We start from the raw sequence: 16,382 nt of genomic DNA on the forward strand, positions 1-16,382 counted from the left end.
TCTAACTCCCCACTGCGGCTTTCGGGAGGAGACGGCGTCTTTTTGATTACTTGGCTTTGAACGCGCAGTAATTGAAGGTCCATCCGTCGGATCATTCGCTGCCTGCAGTACCGCGCCAGGCCCAGACTGAGGCAGCGGCACCCGGCCGCGCAGCGCCCCGACCCTCGGGCCCGTCGCCATGCCGGACTCATAGCGCCGGGCCGGCTGCCACGCCACGGCCTGTGACGATCTGCTACCCGTCCGCCCCCCTGCCTGCCTGCTAGTCTCTTACTGACAACCTGTCTGTCCTGTTGTCAAGATTGGACAGACAGGTGTCCTGAGTGCCTCTCTGGACGGCTCCCGTCCGCTGGCTTATTTTTTAACATATACGTATCATTTTTCTTTTCTTTTTTTCCTTCTTCGGATTTGTCTTGCTGCAGTAGCTGCTGAGCTGCCTGCCTGTCCTCCTCTCCTGTCCAATTTTGTAATCCAGCCGGGACAGGTGCTGGATAACAAGCACCGTGCCGACCCACCAACCAAATACAAGAACACAGGAGGGAGTGAAAGAGAGAGGAGAAGGAAGCTGTGATGGATGAAAGAAAAGATAAATGGGGGAGGGAAAAATAATTAAAGGGAGGAGGGGAATAGGGAGGGGAGCAGGTAGAGTGAGAGACGGCGGTGGAGAGAAATGGGTGCGAGGCGGGGAAGGAACGAGCACAAGTAGATGGATGTGCTTTGGAGATGGAGACGACGGAGGGGAGGGTGGAGCAGATGGATGCGCAGGCAGTGAGTGAAAGACGTAGTTGCGCTCCGCTGCTGTTCCTTTGCTGTCCGACTGCAAGGTGGTCTGAGGAGCAGAACCGGGACTCTAAGGAGGCTTGATATGCACAAAAATCTCTCCTCAAACACTCCGGTATCTAAAATGAGTTGGAACCTCGATAGGCGCCATGTTGCATTTTCTCGGCCAAATAAGTGATCATCCTTCTAAATATAGGAGATTCATCGACAATGAAAATAATAGTTAGTTCATCTCTATGGTCTAAAAGGCCGACCCTGAGGTTGTCACTGCACTGGTTCCCTCAACGAAAGCCGGTGGGAGTTTTCATGTCATTTTGGATTATTATATGAAATTACATTTTTGTGTAACTTACAATCGGGTAGCAGAACGCACGAACGCAACATTAAAACCTCTCAAGCGGACTCCACTGTGTGAGATACAGTGAACTGACCTTACCCTATACAGTGGAAGCAAAAACAGATGATATTCGTCTTTTAACATGTCCAACTCACATATTTAGCTAATCTCACTCGTCCTTTTATCCACAGTAAAGGGATGGCTTGTATCTGCTGAGCTTGTGATTCTATGTGTGTGCGTGTAGAAAAAAGCCGAAGGAAGGAAAGGTGGGGGATGTATATCAACCTGTGTGTGTGTGTGTGTCTTTGATCAGCAAGGCTGAACCCAGAACCCTCATTCTCCACATTGCTCCGTGGAGCGATAAGAGGAGTGGATGCTGGCGGGCTTACACCTCCCACGCTGGCCTCTCTGCAGTGCACGAACACACGCGCTCGCACCGTGCACACACCGTACTTCACCCAGGAATCTACCCTTTTAAAGATGAAATACATTCACTTTCCTGTCTGTCTGCCCCTCCCTCTATCCCTCTGTCACTCGCGCACACACAGACACACACGAAACGGCCACGTACTGAACAGGCGAATGCTTGAGGATCCTCCGCTCTCCTGTAATCCATTCAGAAAAACGCCCTTCCCTAATCCCATGTCCATTTGCTGTCTTTCCGTGTTGTCTTTTTTTTTTTTATTGCTGTGGTCAGCGGAGCCGTCACTGCAGCTGTATCTAACTTTCCGTAGGGGGAAGGCCCCTCCGACAGCACACAGCAGAGGAATGTGATTTGAATGTTAGAGCTGATGGACATATCTGCACCAGCATGCGGTTCAGCTGTTTCCTCCATCATACAGCTTCAACAGCGCTCTGTGATGCTCATATAAATTAATCGTTCAGAGATGATGCAATATTTAAATATATATATATATATTTTTTCCCCCCATCTGCCATTTTAGCACGCTGCCGTGTTTTGGGGGTGACACTTTCTCTAAGAGTACAGCTGTTCTGTCATTCTGCGCGCACGCAACATGTGTTTGTTCCGTTTAATTTGACTCTTTTTAGGTGTCAGTTGTTACAGGATGAAATATGGAGCAGTATAGCAGCTTGTTGTTATTGGTGCTAGAACAAGTAGTCGATTGATCAATTAGTTTGAAACCATTTTCTGTACAATGGTTTTCTAACAATGTTTAGAGGTGTGAAAGTTAGTGTCCACACCTCTGGGAGTGGTCTTCTGGTGAGTTCAATGTAACTCAGTCAATATCAGTTGTTGTGCAAGTATTACATGCATGCATTCCAGTTGATTACATTACATCAAATACAATCATAACTACATTGGTATTATCCTATTACAGTTTCAGAATTACAGGGGTTTTACAATATTGTCTTTACTTTATTGATTACACAGTTTCAGAATCATGGCTGTATTCTGGTGCACACTATATGCATTTTATTAATTTTATGAACCGGGTTGTCAGTTTATTTCTAATATCCTACAACCAATTGATCATTTAATGTCTTTCAATATAATTTTGCTTCAGAACTGTTTCTGGAAAAGAATTGACAAATAAATCCAATGAGAAATAATTGTTTCCAAACTTTCGAATTGTATTCTTTTGTCGTGCAGCGTCATCTTGTCGGGCGTATCAGATAGGAATAACTGATTCCTGTAATAATATTTCTGCAGCCCGTTGATAGGCCGAGCGGATCCCCCCATATGCTAATTAACCCGGGCACGTCTGGTCATGATCCTGGCCAGAGGCCCCCCTCGACGCCAGGCGACGACGTAAAACAGAGCTGTCTGCTGTGGAAACTTGGCACAGCTCGGGGGGCAGAAAAGTGCATCTGGTGGAGCCGCACCTCTGGGCTCCTGGTGGTGTAACCTGGCACCGGCTGCAGAGTGATGGCAGCAAGATGGCAGCTTAGCAGGCGGACAAACGGCGGGCACGCCGTATCCGGGACGAGCAAGGTCACAGGCGCAGGTTGATTGAGCGCTCGTAGCAGTGGGTGACCTCCTTCGCTTCCCCTCAGCGGCGAGGGGCGGGCGGAGTTTAATGCTCGTCTGTCCCACTTTTCTCTGTGTGTCTCTCTCTCTCCCTTTCTTTTCTCCATCTCTGTCCCAGTGGTACCACTCAGACACGTTGGGCGTTCCCGTACGCTCACGTATTTTACACGGCAGTTTGCTTCGCTCAGTGTACACGTGGAGTACCTTGGTGTGTCTTATTTATCTCAACCAGTCCCTTTTGTGCGGGTCGTGTTGTTTTTCCATTAACGCTGCCACGGTTGCCGCGCGACATTGATGACACTGTGACAGACAAGCGGGTTGGCGAGCGTGCACATCCGTGTGTGTCAACTACCGAAATGTATCGGGCAGGCTCCAAACCTGGCCGCCATGTGCAAATGTGAAAAGCCCAGAGGTGCTTGTCTGTGGAGGGCAGAGGGCAAAACGAAGCAGGGAGGCGAGGATTTAAGGAGCGTTTAGCATGTTGATACTTATGCATGTTTAATTTAGGTGCCAAGAATTGTAGATTGATACTGCTGTCGCGTCTGTACACCAAATATCAAGCTGGAGTAGCCAGTTAGCTTAGCTTAGTACAAAGACTGGAAATGGGCTAGTTTCACGTCGCCTCGAATGTGCTCATTTGAGAAGGTGGCCTTCAGGGATCAGTTGAACCCATCATTATTATTTTAAAGAAATAATGCTAATAAACCTTTCCCAGGCGCGCCCAAGTACTGTAACCACGGTGGTATGAAAGTGGAATTAGCAGAGCAGCAGTGTACACACTCTTGTTACAGCGCTGAGAAAGCACACACTGGATTGGTGACAACTTTGTTCTGCTCGTTGTAGTGAGTTAGCTCGCCAACTAGCCAGACGCTAAATGATAGAAATTTACAAACTTGACTCTTTTGCTTTTAAACAGTCACCTGCTCTCCCAAGTCTCCCACTCCTTCCAGTATCCCAACCTTCAGCGGGCCTTCAAACTCCCACACTCCTTCAAACTCCCAGCACTCTTTGCTTGCACAAGTGTTTCATTTTTTGTCTTTCCTCGAGCTCTGCCATGCGATATAAAATCGGTTGTAAATCTTTGTGCGCAGGGCTCTCTCCTCTGCTGGCTTCCAGGAGCGTTTCTCCCCCCCATCACGCTTCCATGTATCTCCTATACCGCCCCGCTCGGTCTTTAGGGTCACAACGGGGATGCATGCTTCTCCTGGAATCCAGCCTTCCGGATGTTCCTAACAGGTGCCCTTAGACACCCCTGTATCCATGTCCACTGGGAAATGTGGCCTGGGTGATGTGGGTGTGTGTTTGAGTGCGTGCTGGCAGTGACTCCTGCATCCTCTTTGAGGGGGGGGGGGGTCGTCAGGGTCACTCACTGTAAACAGATCTTCGTGGGCATCAGCAGATCCTCTGGCTCTATACCATCTACAACATTTTCTCTGACACGCGCACACGCACACACACACACACATACACACAGGAACACTCCCACTCAGTATTCACACATAATGCTGTTGACCAGGGATTTCAGTCTCTCGCTGCCGGTGGGGCTTCTTGCTTGCTTTACAGTTTCCAGGAAGTGGGTAAAACCAGTCTTGAGTTTCCCTCCCCTCCATTCCGTGCCTCCAGGTGGAGAAAATAGACTGCGCCGTCACTCTTGTCCAAATTTGTCCCCGCGTTTGGAGTGGAAAACAAGCGGTTGAGCTGGCTCACGGGTCCTGGGGGGGGGGTGCGGGGAACCCGCAGAGAGTTTGACCAGAGCCAAAGAAGAGAGATGGATGATTGTGCCGCGCAGCAGCTGCATTTTACGCACCAACCGCCAAGACAAATTTCTTGTATGTTTGACATATTTTGGCAATAAATGTTTCCTGATTCTTGACTTCCTGCCATGCCACGATAAGTCTGCCGCCATGTCTCCCTCATACGTTACAAACCTCTGTCATGCATCTCTCTGAGGCGCATGAAAAGCTTCTTGTGCTCTCTGCTGGTCCAAAGATGCCAAGCTGTACGATGTTGAATTAAAGGGCATGGATGGATGGATGGATGGATGGATTTCTAGAGGGTGAGAAATGTTACGTCTTAGAGGCCATCGTCAGTCTTGCGATAGCATTGTCTATATCCACTTAGAAAGAAGCACGTACTGCTGCCGAGTCCCGCCTCCAGTAGTAAGGTGGGATCGCTTCAATTATATTGTTTTTGGCCAGTATGCAGTTTAACCGGAAAAGTGTCACATTACGACCACAAAGTCCCATTTCAAAGGACCAACCTTTTTACATGGAGCGAAAAAATCTCTCCCTGCAACAAGATGATCACCCCGTCATTAGAGACACATTTAAATGTTTCAGGGTATGTTGCTCTCCCTTTTTTTTTTTTTTTTTTTTTTTACTATGGTACTTGAAGTTTTATTCTGGTAAAGCTGCCAAGCAAAGAAGACAGATTCTATGAAAATAAACTTCTCACACAATAGCTTTCTTCCATTTTGGCACTTCTCTCGGTGAGCAGGTTTTTTGCCAAGTCTCCTGTGTGTGCGTGTGTGTGCGTGTGTGTGTGTGATGGTTGTTTGCAGAGTTTCAGGAAGGCCCACTTTGCCAGCGGCCTTGAAACAATAGAGCATGGTTTTCTCAGCTTGTTGCTGCTCAGTGTCAGCCTTTGCCTGCAAAGAGAGGGAGGGAAACTCCAGACTTGCCACCTCCTGCTTCTCCTTCTCCCCCCCCCCCCCCCCCCCTTCTTCTTCTTCTCCCCCCCGTTCCCCCTCTGATGACTCAGAGAAATGTGCTCGGCTTGGCTCCCGTTGCCAAAGCGCAAACGAAAGACTGATGAAAATGGAGTGAAACTCGCAGAAGCTTCTTTATAAGACTGACTGGTTTAAGGGTTTAGGCTATTTCAATTGTACCAGGTTCAGTAAGTGCAATAAATGAGGAAGATTTGTTGAAGATGGGCAGAATGGTTCATATCTCTTAACCTCATACATTTGTAAGATTGTGTGCTTGAGCTGTTGTGCTGGAGCCGCTTAGCTGCACCCGTTTGTAAACAATGTTGCACAGTTTCAAGGCTGTGAGTTCTTAATTCAATTAAAAGCCTTTCTGACACACTGAAGTCTGTGTTTTAAACTATCAATTTTTCTTAACCATATATATGCTATTTATGGATATATATTGGATTAACTGAATAGCACCAGTATTGTCCGTTTAAATGTTTGAAAAGGACACATATGAGTTTAGAACAATGAACAACTTGCCCTACAGCGCTGGTTATTCCTACAAACAACAGAAATGTAAACACCAGTTAAAATCTAGGTCATAAATGATAGCATTTTTTTTAGAGTGAATTGCTCCGTTTTATTCAATTCAATAAACGTGTTTCCCTTTTCATACGGAAATGATTGCAGTCTGACCAAATGATTCATCGGACATTATAGAAGCAAAAATAAAAGCGTCTTTTGCCTATTTGCTTTCTTTGATAATAAGTAGATTAATAAGTTAATTTATTTTCACTGTTAAATAAGCTTTATACGGTTTTATTCATTTTAATCAGTAAATCATCAATAAAAAGCTATTTCTTTTTAATACATACTTCTATTCCATGTGATCCCCATTGCTCACACCTTCAACACGTTTAAGTAAAACTAATAAGATGTACCTCCTCTGGTGCTTAAAACGTTTAATAAAGACTGTGAGGCACAGGTTGGATTTCCACAATAACATTTACTAGTATATTATATGTCCTCATTATATCTATACTTAAATGTGGAGTTTGAAGCAATTCCAACATGAGATGGATACATATTTAAACATTTTCCACTGACTAAGTGTGTGCCAACAGGATTTAAAATGATTTACAGAGTGACTCAAAACAGACTTCTTGTTTCTTCTCGGGTGAACACTTTTTCACTCAGGTTTTATGTGTCACTCTGGCTCATTTTTATCTCCAAGCTAAATTAAATGTGTATTTCTGTCGGCCTTCCAAACTTTGGCTTTCCTTCGAGTACTTTACGCAGCTCTGGCAGCAGTCGGACTCCGGCCCGTCAGTGGTGTGACAGCGTGCGTTGTGGACATCTGACACTACGTAGATCCTGTCGTCCTTTGTTTCTCAGCAGCTAATGAGATGCCTCGACTCGCCTTAATCTGCTGACCGCCGTGCTCCTCCTCCCCTCCTCGTTCCGCCTATTTTGGTTTCTCAATCTCTCAACTGTTGTCTTTGCCACTTGATCTTTGTCTCGTGTGTGATCTTGCCGTTCTTTGTCTCTGTTTATCTTTTAATTCTGCTCTGCTATTATTCTTTATTCATCGCCCACCTCTGTATGCCACACACACACAACATAACCAAAAGCCCCGGATAGTTTCAGCGAGAACAATCAATTCCTTGTCACGTCCCTTCCTCTCTGGGAAGATGTTCAATATGGTGAATTAGAAATTTGGACTAAACTCCAAAGTTTTATATTAGAAGCCTGCTGCCTACGAATGGTTAAATGTTGCTGTAAGAGCACAGACACATTTCTTGGCAGTGCTTCATAGTGTATTGGGTTTCACTGTTGGCTCTAATGTATTTGCCCCGCTATAATGGCTGCTCTAAAGCTAGCATTGTCGAGGCGTCCCCCAGGGCTTGTATAGTTTCTTCTGCTCTGTTCACATCTAACCGCTATGCCGATCTTATTAGCTTCAGCCTACGGCCTTCTGATATGAACTAACAGGCAACACGGCTCAGTTGGTCACTCTTTTACAAAGGAGAGAGTCATGATCAAATGGTCTGTGCAGCCCTTGTGATGCATCTGTTTAAGGAAATGGCTCCTCCAGGCCTACAAGCCTTAGCTCTTAAAAGTGCACCAGCTTTTAGTCGCTGGAACCTAAAATATGGTTGCAAACTTTCACCCATCTGTATTTTGAGTAGTTGAGATTCTATGCGGTTTAATTTAACCTAATAATAATTAATAAATGACAAAGATGTTATGTCATTTCACATAAGTATGATCCGTCAACGTGTCCACCTTCAATTCTTGGTGTGAAAAATCCCTGAAAGATTTGTTGGCGATTGATAGAAACCAAAGGCCAGGAATTGGTTGCCAATTTCTAAAAATGGTTGCCAATGGCAACTTTTCATGGTCCAGCCCTCCACTAAAGCAAAGAGCAAGATCCCTCAGCTGCTGTAGCTGCTGTTTAAATGTGTGCATGTGAGAAAGCAAGTATACTATACGCCTTTCATGTTTATTTGCCACGCACTGGTGTTTACACAAATATTGTTCCACATATGCATTCTGTAAATGTTTGCGTGTGTATGTCTGCTAATGTTTGTGCTGCTTTCAAGTGCTCTTTTTGAAGATTTGTTTCACAGAAAATTAATTTTGTTTTTGATGAACTGGATGCGGCCTCTTTGTTGTTGTGCTTTGACAGGCATGCGGAGCGTGCTCAAAGGGTTTCATACGGTCAGCCCTGTTGCTGGTAGAAATCCCTCCGTTGGCTAGAGAAGCAGAGAAAAAGAGTTACAAATGTGTGTGTGTGTGTGTGTGTGTGTGTGTGTGTGTGTGTGTGTGTGTGTGTATTCGCGCGCGTGTGTGTGTGCGCGCCAGACAGGCAGGGCGACAGTTTGTTTGAAGCCCGCCGCTGAGATGAGCATCAAACACCACCTCGACTCATCGCCCGTCAGCCTGTAATGACACAGACGCACATCCTCGACACACACAAACTATTCCCAGCTCACAATAGTATTCAATTTAAAAAAAGGTATTGAAACTAGCAGAAAAATATCAACTGCTGAAGCTGTTTGTATTTTACTTTCTGCTCTTCTATTGCAGGCAGTTATGTCTCGAGACATTTGGGTTCCTCTGAGGTTACCGCATGTCAAGTCTGAGAAGAAAGGCAAGATGTGCTTTCAGCATTCAGTGGTTTCAAACAAAGAATTTCCCATTAAGTGACACCTTCCGACATTAGTTTAATAATTGTTTGACGAACCGTGCATAATTGCAGGAAAACCAGTGATTTTGGATTTAACGGTTGCTAATGTCGGGTCTGTGTTTCGGTGCACATGACCCAGATCACTAGTGCCACATCTCAAATAGGAAGTTGAAAGTCTGGTTAAAACAAACTCAGGGAAATTCCTTTGTGACTCACATGAAGTTGGTGTCGGCCTGTTCTGAGTGTGGCGTAGGTCTCGGTCAAGCCCCCCCCCTCTGGTCTCTTCCGCATCCTGTCTGAGTGGTTGGTACGGCTGGAGAGTGGGCGTGGGGAGACAGGATTTAACCCCCGCCCTTTGTATTGAGATTCAAACTGGGCGATTACACTGAGTCATCCTCACTTTCAAGCGCTCCTCTTTCCATGTAGAACTCTGCATCATGGCTCCGGGTTCTCACCCCACCCTGCCGGGGTTGTGCACACAAACACACTGTGCTGCAGGTCTGCACAGTCTCCTCAAGGCTTTCCCTCTAAGTATTGGGGGGTCAGGACCCAATTCGGTGTTTAGCAGAGACGTGCGGTGACGTCAGTAAGCGGGTAGGCACTGAGTGACTGACTGATTACCTGATTTGTTGTTTAGGCTAGCACGTCAAAACAGTAAACGTTACGCACGTTACGCGTGCGTGCATGTGTGCGTGCATGCACACATGCACGCAACACATGCATGGTCAATATCATGAAATCAGGATTGCATATCACACACACATACATAAAATCCACCCGCCGCCTTTTCCTCGTGAAGACACCGATCACAGCTTTGTAAAACTCGTCTAAAATGTGGGATATCGGCAAACACCGCTGCCGTCATTTTGACTTTGAATTTCACGGGGAAGCTGGTGTAGTGACGTTAGCTGCGCAAATGTCCAGTAATGTCTTGATTTTAATTGGTCCATGTTTATACGTAACGTAGATGATTACTTAACCTAGTTACGTGCAAAGGCACAGCAGAGTTGTGCTTTTTGACGTACATGTTGAACAGCACATCAACGTGCATCATGGATTTTTCGCTTGTCGTCTGCAATGAACGGACCATTTCTTTTTATTATGTGTACCGGCTACATTTGTCATTGTGACGTCTAAATAATTGCAATAAAACACATATTGTGTATATATAATTATAAGAATAAGCAGTAAAAATACAAATACAAGTCATTAAATAAAATGATTTAATAAACATTTTTATGTTTGAATTTAACTTTTAAATGGTGTCTAATGGTGTTTAAATGTCTGTTATTTGTGGGAATAACCACAAACGACAGCAGCACTCTATGGCAAGTTATATGCTGTTTATATATTGTGAATTCTAAAATCACATGTGTCCTTTCAAACATTTAAACAGACAATACTCGTGCTGTTTAGTTAATTCAGTTACCCTGACTGACCGACACTGGTGTTAAGGGATGATGAAAATGTACCTCAAATGTTGTGAGAAAATTGGCGTGTAAATTACAGCTTTTTAACAGACAAAGCCTTCCTGCACGTCTGCCATGTGAGGGTGAAATACAGTGAAACCTGGAGATTTGTCATTTTTCATTGCAAGTGAGAGAGTTGCATCATTTATACGGAACAGTGATCCAAATGATGCAACTCGCTCTGCAGATAAGCAAGCACAATAGCAAGGGTTGAACAAGGAAAACATTTACACACTCTTACTGATACAAACTGTACTGTACTGCCATTATATTATATACGGATCTGAACTCTGGCCTCGCTAACTGTATGCCTCTTCTTCTACAAGATGCTGTGGCCATTTAATTCATTAACTTTCAATGTGTTCATTGAACAGTTTTTTATTAATAAGTAGACTTACTCACTCTGCAGCGCTGTTAGTTACTTGAGGAAGTGTATAATAACCTTATAAAACCCTATTATCCAGAGCTCATGCTTGCTCTCCTCACAACAAAGTAGTCTCCTAGTGACGTAAGAGGATCCAGTCCGATCCAGCCAGTGTTTAATGAACGGATGGTGGAATTAGTGAGGTAGCTAGCCAGCTGCAACATGAGTTGACTTTAATAAAGGTATCATTCATGCACTGTAAAAGCCAGTGTCATCGCCAGTAGCAACTTAGAATCCGAAGTGTTTCATGAAAGGTAGAATTTGCACGTGACCAGAGTAGCCAGCTGTCTGGTATCTGCCGTGCTTTTACACTTAAAATAACGCTATCTCTCCTTCTGTTCAACATTTGAGCCTTTTACAACATTTCCTTCCATCACTTTTAATAATTTAGCTACCTGCGTAACAAACGCCTTAGCAGCGGGGGAGGCTAGCAGCCGCGCTGAATTATTAGCAACATTTTCTCTCGATCTCTGAAAGACTTTGCCGACATTGTAGAGAGTGGAACCTAGAATCGCAGTTTATCAGCTCAAATGTTTCCCTTATTGATTCTGGCAACAAAAAGCAAGATGATGTATTGGATGAGACGCATTAGCCCTCTACTATGAGGTGATTATGGAGCCGAAGACCAAGACCGCCACTGCCAACAATGCCCCTTTGGCTGAAGCAGTGGAACTTTGATATAATCTTAGTTCCTGCAGGGAGGTAGTGTGTCATTCTCCAACAGCAAACAAATATTTGTTTTATATTCTGGATCACCAACCTACAATTTAATACAAATATTATCAATATACACCATTGTCTAAAATGACTTGCGCAGCAGGAAACCCCATAAAAGGATGCACGTCTATTTAAAAAAAGCATCAAGCACCAATTTGTGACGGCACGGGCGAGAGCATGCCAAAAATAAATAACTTCAAATCAAAATTCACACCAGTAAATAAAACATGTAAATAAATTCACTCAAGCAAGTGGAGTTAAAAACAAATAAATCAAAATATTTAAATAGCTATAAAATTAATACAATAACCAACATTTAAAATAAATAACATTTACTGTTTGTGGTGCTTCCAGAAGGTCAAATGATATTTTGCCTCCAAATTATAATGTCACAATCATGGCATTAGCTGTAAAAGTGTTTATAGTTTAGTTTGTGACCACTTACAAAACAGAGGATATTTCCGTCAGCCTGAGCAGCAATTTGTGTAAATACACGGAACAAGGTATATTTACATGCTAGCATTGTCACTGTGAGGATATTAACATGCTGAAGTTAGTATTCACCTCAAAGCACCACTACTCTGCTCAGAGAGCAGCTGGTACGACGTTTCAGCTGCTGTTATATCCGGACTCCGGGCAGATATTGCAAAATCCAACCACAGTATCATTATTTTTTTTCTGAGCGAGATCTCCTCCCATTCAATATGGAATGTCTATTAAAGACCTGCAAACATAAGTAGGAAAAAGCCCCATGAAAAAAAATAATCCTGAGGTGTAATGCACATTACCTTCATGCCCATAAGTATGTAAGGCTGCGCAAAGGTCCGGGCTTCAGCCCATGTAAGTATACAGGTAAGAAATCTTTGAACAACAAAGGGGGTCAAAACACAGAAGTCCATACTGCTGACTGGGAAGTGACTCTTTACCTGCTATCCCAGTCTATACATGGCACACACACACACTTGTGTGTGACTCAAACTCTGTGGACCCCGGAGAGATTCCGCCCATGTAGACTGCTGCTGTGAATACTGGCGCAGCGCCTGGAGAAAACATGTTTTCTGCTACCGTCGTGACAAACGAGTTCAGGCAGCATGTTGGACACCCTGAAAACCTCCCCGTTGAGAACCATTGGGAAGCATTGGAAATGCTCTTGCACCTTTTTAAAGAACCAAAAACAAGTTAAAAAAATATTCATATATTACCATGTGACTTACATTAAAATGCTGCTTACGATTGTAATAAAAAGAGAGAGTAATAAAAACGATTGTATTACAGTAAGAAATGTGCCATTTTTCATGATAAATGCACTTCCCTCTAAGAATATAAAAGAATAATATTTCTGTCATTGTTTATGACTTTGTTCAAGTAAATGTTGGAGTGATACATTTTCCATCATTGACATTAACACATATACGTGTTTGTGTTCTTTAAAAATTAATTTTTTAAATGCCTGCACACAGTGATCGGTTTAGGACAATACTATGGAAGCCCATTTGCGCCTCTTTGAAGAAAGAAAAAGGATGATAATGATTTCCAATCATGAGATGAATATCTCTAGATTATGACTTAGTATCTCATAATTTAAAAAAAATTATAGGATAGGGTAGGATCTCATAATCTCATAATTATGAGTTTCTCATTACAATGACTTAAAGGATCATTTTTTGTTTTTCAAAAGTTGTGCAAATGGGCTTCCATACAATGCACACGAGAAGAAGAAGCAAAACCAGATATGTTAATTTGGGATTGCAGATCAAATACTGCAATACAACATAAAAGAAGCTGACCAGCCCTTTTTTTGGGCAAACTCAGCCACTGAAGTGAATAAATCAGATCTTGAATGCCTGTCGAAGCCATGAATGTGTCATCAGGGACAGAAAAGGCTTGTTGGAGGAAGAAAGTCGGGGTACTTCATAAATAGATTTGGTTTTCTCGCAGGGTTTTGGCTGTGGTGGTCTGGCTCTGCCTGGCGATTGGGAGGGCCGGGGGGAGGATACTGAAGAAGAGGGGGTTTTATTAAGAGGCGGGCTGGCTAAAGTTGATCAGGAGTTTTTGCGTGTGTGTGTGTGTTTTCAATGGGGCTTTTTGTTCCAACGTGACTCACAGTGTTCAAGCCCCGGTTGGTGCCTGAAGGGAGAGACGGAGGAAGGTTGAATGGCACTGAAGAAAAAGAGTTGATGTGGTTAATTCATTAGGAGACCGCATGTTTTGGTTGCTGTGTCCAGCTTCGGCCCAATTTTCTTATTTATTAATTCCCAAAATGCCTGTGAGAGACCCACACATAGACGAGATGCATCTCCTGGTTGGCCTGGCTCAGTTCACAGATTGGGTGGGTGCCAGCATGGCCAAAGTCCCTTCGATACGCCACCAGTCACACCAGATGCTGCACATGGTTGTCACCGGTGCTTGTAAATTTAGTCAGCAGCTTTTTATTGAGTTGACGTTCATAATCCTGTTTGTCGCGGTTTTGATTACTCAGAAAACCCGATTGGATTGTTGGATGTTTCTTAGAAAACACTGTTTGCCTGGCTGTGTATATAGGTTCACACAGATTCTGACTCTTAAAGCCTCGGGAAATGGGTTGAATTCTTTAGGCAGATATTGATGGAACAACAACAGAGGCTGAGTAGTGCGTACTTATGTACAGTATTTGTTGCACCCTGGTGTGTAAAGGCCTTTCAGCTACTGTGAGCATTTTCACATTGTCTTTAGAAATGAACACAACTTACAATTCCACCAAAAGTCTCATTGTCCGGTGCGGCCAAGCTTTTTTTTTTTTTTTTGTTCCAGTACTGTGCCTCCACCTGTTGCGGCCATATACACATCCTTGCAGTTACCACCAGCCTTTGTTTCACACCCATCCGTTGGTCACCGGCACTCATAAGGACAGAAACCTCCACTTGAGGGTCCACCCGTGTGCTTGGTCGTGCACTCGACCCCTCCACTCAGCACCGCTCGCCGTGGATGTTTCAAAACCATCTGGCTGTGCTAACGGGTGGCTATTTTAGGAGAGCGATGGCAAAACCGTCTGCTAATCGCGACGGCCTTCAGAGAGAAGAAAAAATAAGAGGGGTCGCTAAGAGGGAGCGCTCGTCGAGGGACGGATTGTGTGTGTGTGTCTGTGTGTGTGTGTGGGAGGGGGGGAGGAACTTGTGTTTGTGTGTGCAAATGTCTTTGTGTGTGTGTATGTTCACAGCCAGCCATCCCAGTGACCAAGTGCACGGGTCATGTGTCTCTGTAGGCCTTAAGGATCGCTGTTGAAATTGGAGATTTCGTAGAAAACCCAGACAGACGCTGAGGTTCAGTCTCGGGCGTCGCTCCTTGTCCATTCAGCCTTTCCCCTGCATCGTTATGGACATCTTGCCCTTTATAATGCAAAAATAGGATGTTTTCCTGCTCGCTGCTCGCTGCTCACTGCGGACGAACCACCTGCTGCTTTCAACAGAAAGGGCCCATGGTGAAAAATGCATCGGGGCCCTTTGGGGAAAGAGGCTGATCAACAGAACATGCCAGCGTCTCTCTATTAGCATCTGAAACATCATCTCCCTCTGTGGGACTCCACTAATGCGAGCAAGAAAAGCGTGTGGCGGTCTAAGGCATGAGTCGTCGTGCTTGATGCCTTCAGGGTCAACTCAGCCAGTTGAGACCACCAGTAGGTGCATGTGCTAAAAGCTCTGAAGGGGCCTAAATCTCAGACAAGTAAAAAGGAGACTTTGAGATGAACAGAAGGGTGACGTTTCCTGAGAATCTCTCCGGCTCTGGATTCACATGCAGTATTTAAAAAATGAACTGTCAATTGACTTTAAATGGATGTTATTATTCATCTTCATGGGCATGTTGTTGCAGGGAAGATTTTCATTTTTCATTTTACATTTCAAACACACACACACACACACACACACACACACACACACACACACACACACACACACTCACTGTCTACTGGTCTGTGGAGTGAGTGGGCCGCTTCCTCCTCCTATTTCTCTTAATGTGTCCCTTGTGCTGGAGGTGTGGAGGCATTGTCCATTAGCTATACAGGACGGTAACAGCTGTGTGGATTTACAGATGATAAACACAGACGTTTTAGCATTAGCAGCCACGTTGAGTTGTTGTTAACAGCAGGTGTTTCTGAGTACAGGATGTGAGGGGTCGGTTTTAAAGTTCTTCTGGCTCGCCGTCGCCGCTGTTTGGTGCAGCACAGATGAGGAACGTCCCCGTGTTTGCAAATGCTCGACTGGACGGCGTGAGCAGTTCCGCCGCCGCAGCTGCAGGGTGGAGCTCGTGTGTACCTTTTTCCTCTTTGAACCCATTGGATCAGTGCTTTCCCACATTGCTTTGTGTTTCATAAGCTTCGATGATTATTATTTATTTTTAAAAGGACAGCTCTTTTTAGCTTTCATGCAAACTTCGCTTCATGAGTTTATCATTTATTTGAGGGATTCGAAGGAATTTATCGGTTTGCCAAACTGTGTCCAGAAGCAGACCAAAGACCACAGATCCCAGAGACGTAAATAACATCTGATAGCGAACACTGATATCAACTCTTACCAGATAACGAACCGAGAGCTGCAGCGCTTCCACAGCGTCGGTTTTATAACATATTAAAAGTCTCATTCTTTCTGTTTGTCCCGGATAGACAGGGGAAAGTGTCTCGCTAGCAGCAGCATGTAATAAACCACAGAAACTCGCAACACGATGACCCAGCATATCAAATACTGTGTTTGAGAGCGAGAAATGTATTCTATATGCATGGAATGTCTGACTCATTGGTGTGTGTGTGTGTGTG

The 16,382-nt window shown here is 44.4% G+C and overlaps 1 long non-coding RNA gene across 1 annotated transcript; it reads right to left on the reverse strand.

The window, feature by feature from the left end:
* Window positions 1–6,782: 6,782 nt before the first annotated feature.
* On the reverse strand, window positions 6,783–11,817 carry LOC144383233 (uncharacterized). Its single transcript, XR_013450607.1, has 2 exons — window positions 9,387–11,817; window positions 6,783–9,299 (listed from the first exon to the last, which is right to left on the reverse strand). It is a non-coding gene; the product is annotated as an uncharacterized LOC144383233 (long non-coding RNA).
* Window positions 11,818–16,382: the final 4,565 nt, after the last annotated feature.

The sequence above is a fragment of the Gasterosteus aculeatus genome, chromosome 9 (genome assembly GCF_964276395.1).
Source record: "Gasterosteus aculeatus chromosome 9, fGasAcu3.hap1.1, whole genome shotgun sequence".
Taxonomy (NCBI): Eukaryota; Metazoa; Chordata; class Actinopteri; order Perciformes; family Gasterosteidae; genus Gasterosteus; species Gasterosteus aculeatus.